This window comes from Triticum dicoccoides, chromosome 3B (assembly GCF_002162155.2).
Source record: "Triticum dicoccoides isolate Atlit2015 ecotype Zavitan chromosome 3B, WEW_v2.0, whole genome shotgun sequence".
Taxonomy (NCBI): Eukaryota; Viridiplantae; Streptophyta; class Magnoliopsida; order Poales; family Poaceae; genus Triticum; species Triticum dicoccoides.
The window spans coordinates 799,667,858-799,675,603 of record NC_041385.1 but is presented as its reverse complement, the minus strand read 5'-3'; positions in this window follow the sequence as shown (position 1 = coordinate 799,675,603).

The window sequence follows — 7,746 nt, the reverse complement described above, 5'->3', positions numbered from 1 at the left end:
GAGGTTATTGGCAACTATAGTTTGCTGCATCCATCGTGCTTACACACTGGCCAACCAACTCTCCGTTTAGGGAAAGTAGTGGCTGAACCCCAGCTCGGTGCACTCACGCTACACCCAAGCAATAAAACATACCAACACATTTCAAAAAATTCTGAAATTTTATGGAAATGATTATGAAAAAATGTTATTGTTGCAAAATTTGGTGGTCAAGTGACATCCGAGGAACTTTGCACAACAATAAAATAAAATTACAAGTTTTGCTCAAATAGTGCACGTATTATTTGAGTAATTTTCAGTCATTTTGTTTTTTCATACAAATCTCTCCGATGTCATTTGACCACTAAACTTTGCAAACATCAATAAAAAATTTTATATCATCATTCCCACAAAATTTCTGATTTTAAAAAAATGTTTTGCCATGTTTTCTTGCATGCGAGTATCCAGGCCCGACCCTGAGGCAGTCGCCCCAGGCCGTCGGTGCCAGTGGGGCACCAAAATGCTGAAGTTTACATATTGTCCTTGACGAATTCCTCCTTTTCCTTTTTGTTGCAGTTTCCTTCCATAATCTATGGTTTTCTTCTTTAATGTACGATCCTATTTAGTAGGTTACTGTTTAATCCTAATTTTCTTCCTTAGGGCATGTACAATGATGCTATCTTAGGAGTGCCATGTATGATAAATGATGAGGTGAAGGAGAGAGAGAGGCTTGTCTTCTCTTATTTAAGAGAAGACAGGAGATGATCTCTTAGCATAATATGTCTCATCATGTTTTTAGAAATAACTAGTTATTGAAGATAAAGGCTAAGACATAACCCATTGTAGACGTTTTTTTTGTCATATCTAAATTACATGCAAGACTTAAGATAAGACTATCTTATCAACCGTTGTACATGCCTTCACTAGCACATGCGCGATTTGGGAAACATGTATCAGTTATTGTATGCGATTAATTAAGTGTAGTCATGAATAAAAAGCTTTTGATTTCCTCCCTTTAATCCATGCGACTACTAGCTACAACCATGTGAACAGACGCCAAAAGCAAGGCAACGGATCGCCCCCTGCGTGGCAATTGATATTCATCTCCTGTGCGTGCATGGCGCCGCCGCCTAGTATTAGAGCAAGCCTGAGTCAGAGGAGTACATGACTGCCGGAGATAACCACGCCGCTGCCTCCCATGTGACCATGCTAATTCTCCGGTGACGATTTACAAAGACCAGGGAAAAAAATTACAAGTTACAAAGAAGAGAAGGTATGGCTCTTATCTCTATTTATACTGGTAGTTTATCCCCTATGAGATTTTACCATGATGATTGATCAAAATATATAAATGATTATCAACATTGCCTCTTCACTGTCGCAACCGGATGCTGATAATTGTTTTATTAGATAGTGTTTATACATTGGCATTATTGGGGTTATTAATTTTTTTCAGTTCGGCGGCATGCTGACAGTTGAAATGAAGGAATAACACGAGAGGCTTTACAAATCAAAGCAGTGATCATGGGCATTTAAATCATCTGCTAGTCTTGCCGATGGACCCGCTTCTAGATTGTGATTCAAAAATTAGGTTAATCTTTAGTAAAGAAAGTGACTTATAAGAGAAAAAAAACTATATTTTGTTTGGCTGACAATTCAACATATTTTCTCGTATTTTTTCTATGTTCATGTTAAGGACTTTGAGATTGGGATCAAGGTCAAGTTTGATAGGGTGAAGTGGCCTATTAGATCCCCGGCTTACCATTAGAAAGAAAGTTTAGCCGCCGACATCAATGTGTTAAGCATATAGGATATATTCTAAGAATGTCACTAAGTAGAGTGAATTATGAAACTCCAGCATTTAGGCCCGGATAGAATGGGTTCTCAAGCTTGGAATCATTTAGCCTAACCTTTAACAAAGTCAGCATCTTTTCATCACAAGAGTGCATTTCATCTTCTTGGAATTTCGGAACTAGAATCCAAAGAAACAGGTTTCGCGCCTCCCCAGCAAAAGCAGAAGAAGTTGTTACCAGATTCAAGTAGTTTTACCCCGGGCCCCCTTAATCTCAGGACCGGCCCTGGGAGTAGCGTGGGTACACTGAGCTGGTGTGTACAACAACCATTCTCCTCCCACTATTAATGAATGGAATGAGACAAATTTCTTGTCTCGGTTTCAAAAGAAAAGCACCTGCAAGCTTAGATAACTCAGTCGCTCACTTGATTCCCCACAACCAACCAAGCAACCTGTAGTGATAAAAGCAACAAAAAAGTGAGCGGTGAGCAGCAAGGCAAGTCCATTTCTTGAGTAGAGCGTGGTCTCTCTTACTAATTCATGGCTTCTCACACATCACAATCCACGGCTGAGATGGTCAAGTCTGCCATTGTTGGGGAAGGAGTAAGCTGGATATTTTCTAGTATTGCAGCTACCAGGCAAACCAAGGACAAAACAGATTTAGAAGCAACAAGAAGTGGTGGCCTAGAGAGGCTAGAGATGGCGCGCATCAAAATGGAGGCCGCCCTCCAGACGTCCAACAAGTGGCAAATCACTGACACCTCGCTACTCCATTGGCGAAAGAAGCTGAAGTGCGCTGCCCAGGACTGCGACGATGCAGCACACAGATGCAGGCAACTTTCTCGTGAAGAGGACGAGGCGGAGCAGGTGGTAAGGAAATCCTCATTTCCTAGACGGGTTGCTCATGCCACCAAGGCATTCATCTCCTCTCGTGTTGGCTGCAACAATGATCATTCCTCTGCGGGTAGTGCCACCGCCGCGGCCATCAGAAGATTTGAGTGGTACGCGGAAGGTGCCGGAGAATTCATCAGGTACATGCAACTCGGCGGAACACCGCATCAGCACTTATTCTTCGACCCTCTCATTGGGCATATCTTCGCCGGCAAAAGACTGATGTATGAGTTGTTGCATCCGGGACGACAATATCACTTCTTCAGCATACGACCGATGAGTTCCGAGGAGCGAGGGCTGGAGGCCATGCTATCCTTCGTGTATGAAGATTACAAGATGCCAGAGAAGAGTTTTTGCTTGGGATTGATGATGCGCCTTTCGAAGAGTACAAACATAATTGGAACTACCGTCAGGTGCTTGCAACTGGTGAACCCTCACTTCAAGTCCACGGCCGATGCCATCATCAAAGAGATCACCCAGCTGCCGACGCAAGATTTCTCCTTGGTGCCGGCAGAAGTTAAGAATACCCACACAGAGTACTGGAACAACATCCAACGAACTTTGACTGGATTTTTTCGCCCAGATCCATTATGTTGTCAAGGATACAATCATGACAACGTGCCTTCTTGTTCTGGTGGCGTCCATGCCAATGGCGACAACGGAAACAAATATATGCTTTCAAGCAAACTTCCAGAACCGGTATGCCAAATGTTTTTGCAACATCACATCTCACTTTCCGAGTATAATAACCTGCTGCCGCTGGGACCAACCACAATATCTGGCGATGAGGACACTCCTTCTCCACATAATTTCCCACCTTTGAAGTTAGGAATCTTATTCATGCCTCATGACTCCCTAGGGGAAGGCTCCAAGTCTGCTGGCAAGGGCTCTGTGATAGAGGTGGTAGATGGAGAGAAGCAAGGCCTTACACATGTGAATGCTCACCCAGAACAACTTGCTGAGATCTTGCTTCCCAAGGCGATAACTCATCTTTATCATAGCACTCAGGCTACGACATACCACATATGTTGGACGTCTAACCATGGCAGTGCACGCCTGTTGGTGGAGAAGACAGGTATACTCCAAGGATGCGGTGCCATCAGATCGACACGACGAGGTAAAAAAATTAAGAGTATGAGTACTAGGGTGCATTATCAGGTGCAGCAGATTGAACAAATAAGGGAAGTGCACTGGAAAAAGCTAGTCGGAGATTTCCTCAAATTATGGGCGGTGCGTTCCTCGGAGAGGTTGCAGAGCTTGTTTTCAGCATGGACCGACCAGTACTGAGGCAAGGAGTGCACTGGACTTTACTGGTCTCATTTAACATGTTGTTTGTTGAGTTGTGTTCTCTGGAGTACCGTTGTGGAAAATAATTCATTTCATATAGTGGAATAATATACAGATCAAATATGCGGTTGTTGGACTGTTGTTGTGATGTGCTAATTTAAAATCTATTGTGCACAATTCGCTAAAAAGATAAAAAGTTTCAAATAAACACTGAAGTAGGTAAACTTAATTTGGCAAATGCGATGACCATAATCCACCTTAACTCAAAACATAACCTACATCATGAATTGATTATTAGTTTTAAGTATAACCAGCTTAGCTTATTGATCAATTTTCTGCAGGGATACAACCTACAACCAATGGTGAAAACACATCATAGTGCCCGATAGCAAGTAGGGGTGTGGCCTGCTTTACTAAACTATGTGCCTCTTTTGTTCATGGCTAAAGCGTGCGTGCTGGAAAAAGCTCGGTAGTTTTAGCCACCATTGAACGTTCCACAATTGTTGGGACCATCCTTTTTTGAAGCTCATACTGTAGAACAATTGTTGTATGGTATTTTGATTTTATAATCAATCAAAAACATATTTACAAATGGAACAAAAGTAAATAAAAGAGGAGGAATCCTCTATCCCATTCCAGGCCTTTCTAACATAGTGAACCTAATTAACCAGAGAATACTTTTCACGGTGTTCATTCTAGATGATCACTAACCAAAGAATCCTGGAGCAGCGTGCCAACTTCGTCGGGGAGGAATAGCCAGGGATTTCCTCAAATTATGGGTTGTGCTATCCTCAGAGAGGTTGCAGAGCTCGTTTTCAGCATGGATCGACCGATACTGATGGAAGCAATGCAGTGCACTACTGCTTCATGGCCTTTTGAGGATTAATTTCATAGGAATCTGTCCTAGTTCTTTCCATGATTTTCGTTTAAAATTCACGTGGAACCGGATTCAACAAATCTGTCATAGATGGCACGCTGCTCCGTGATGAAGTTGGGGTTTGCCGCGGCCATGGCTGCCACAGCCTCCCCGCGCGTGCACTCGCCGTAAATCTGGCCTTCCGCCAGCCGGTGCTGCTCCAGGAGAAACATGTTGTACCGATGTTCCTCCTGCGCCAGCAAGAACACCGACAAAGGCGCCAGCGCAGGCTGCACCTCCGCCATGGCGGCATTGACACTACCACACTCAGCCCCTATGGCGACGGCGCCCGCCGTCGGCATAGGCCTGATTCCCGTCGGGATAGGCCTATGCCGTCCGCCCCCGTCGGCAACATATACATCGGCGTACCCCGGGATGCCATCGGCATAGAATGGCCGTCGGCATAGATGCTATCCCGACGGCGTCCGTATATCTGTGCCGACGGCAACGTTCCATGCCTAACGGTGGATGCCGCCGCCACCGTCAAGTGCTGCCCAACTAGAAGGCGCCACGTGGCAGAACTATGCCGACGACCAGGCCATCAGCATAGATTCATAGCTCTACCATGTGGCGCTCGCAGGTGCCTCCTGGGGCAGGACTATGCTGACGGCCTAGCCGTCGGCGTATATTCAAACCTACACGGACGGCCTGGCCGTCGGCATGGTCCTGCCACGTGTCGATCACTGGTAGCTCCTGGGGCAGTACTATGCCGACGGCTAGGCCATCGGCGTAGATTCAAATATGCGCCGACGCCATGTGTCGCTCACTGGTAGCTCGCAGCACCCCTATGCCGACGGCTAAGCCGTCGGTGTAGTTTTTGTCTGTTTTTTTTCTTTTTTATGTTTCAAATCAATTTAGTTCAAATCATATCAAATAACAATTATATAGCAGAATCACAGCACCAGCATCACAACCAAAACAGCACCACCATCAAACAACATCACAACCAAAACAGTACCAGCATCACAACCAACATCACATGGTCACAACGAGCAACATAAGCATCTAGCTAAGATCACAAGTCACCCGAAGCCGAAGTAGCAGAACATACACACAAGTCATACGTAAGCAACATAAGCATATGAGCATAACATCCGAAGCCAAAATAGACTCTCACAGCCGAATAGCTTAAGCGCCACTACGTCCACGACCACCGCAAAGGTTGGCACCGCCAAGTCCGCGAAATCTGAGGTCGTCACTGCTACCCCTAGCGCTACTGCCAAGACCGCCACCGCCTTGGTGGATCGGAGTGGCCGGGCTCCGTGAGTCGAGAGGGATGCAAATACCGGCACCACCACCAACAGTAGATCCATCGGTTTCGTGGATGTTTGAAAAGAAAAGTTAAGGGGATATATAATTGTGTTGAATAAATGGTAAGCAGCACTGTTGAATAGTTTGGGCCTGTACTAACCGGTGTAGTCCCCGGTTGCTGTGCCAGAAACTCCTCATAGGTAAGCAGCACGATAGCCGGTCTAGGTGGTGGTGGATCCATTTGAGGAACCGTGTCGGTCGCCATGCACTCAATAACTCGCTGCATCATGCGAGTGTTGTGCTCCTGCGCTGCCTTAACTCTCGCGTGCCACGCCATAGTACTTGGCATCGCCAGGCTTGGGCTTCCTACACACGTATGGGCGATCTCCCACGCCTCCATGTGTGAGAGCGGCTACTTCAGTGTCTCCTCCTGCAACAGCAAACAGAGGTTAGTCATACATAACAAAGTGACCGTAAAAAGAAGAAGAAGAATGTTTAATGAGGTTAGTCATACATGAAGTGTCTTGTGGAGAAAGTGGTTCCGGTTTTCCTGAGCATGTACTCCCTCCTTTCCTCGGTTAGCCTTGTTTTTTATGCTCTTACCTGCCCAGGCTTCATCCTGACCACACCACATATCCACCAATGCCGCCCAGGACTCGTCTTTTCCATAACACCAATTTGGACACACCTACATAATGAAAGCATAATGGCATGTCAACACGAAACGATGAAATCTACCACAAACATCGGAATGAAAAATCTTTTATACTTACCGCCAAGTACTCGTGCCTCTCCAAGGTAATGCCCATCCTCCGCGCTTCGTCCTTGGTCATATTCACACCAAGAGCATTGTGATAGTATGTCGAGATGGCCACCCAGCGCACCTCGTATTGCATCTGGCGGGCCTTCTTCTTGGCTTGGCGCAACACGATCTCGTCGGCAGTGGCCTTATGCTCCTGAAGAACTCGATAGTATTTCTACAACATATATGAAACCAGAATGGAAGAAGCCATGAGTTAAATCATTCATGAAACCAGAATGGACTTGTGCTCCTAAAGAGAACTCACCCAAAAAATAGTGATCACGGCCTTAGCATGGCTCTCATAGTCCGCGTGGGGGGCCGCTACCCAGTGGTCCAGCTCGTGGCCAAAACCAGGCGGTCCGGGTGCCTGACTGGATCCGGACAGTACAGCCCCGGCAAGTATATCTTCAGCAAGACGGTGATGAGGCCGTTCGGAATACGGGCCCCTTTAGGATATGTCCAATTGCTGCAAAAGAATGAAATATTAGCATGTGACAAGCAAAATAAAGAAAAATATAAGCATGTGACAAGCAAAGGAATAAAATTATTATAAAGTGGCACTTACTCTTTCCCCGTGGCTCAGTGAGCCAGTTCTGGTCCTTGGTGGCAGGAATCTGCTTTGGGAGTTTTGCATTACCATGCAGCCACCCCTTGTTGTTGCCAACCCCCTCACCGCCAGCACCATCATCCCCGCCACCACCATCAGCCCCCCCACCACCATCCTCCTCGCATGCCTCCTCCTCCTCCTCGCCCCCCCTCCCCAACCTCCTCCTCGTCCTCGCCACCATCTCAAACCTCCTCCTCCTCCTCGCCCCCATCCCGAACCTCCTC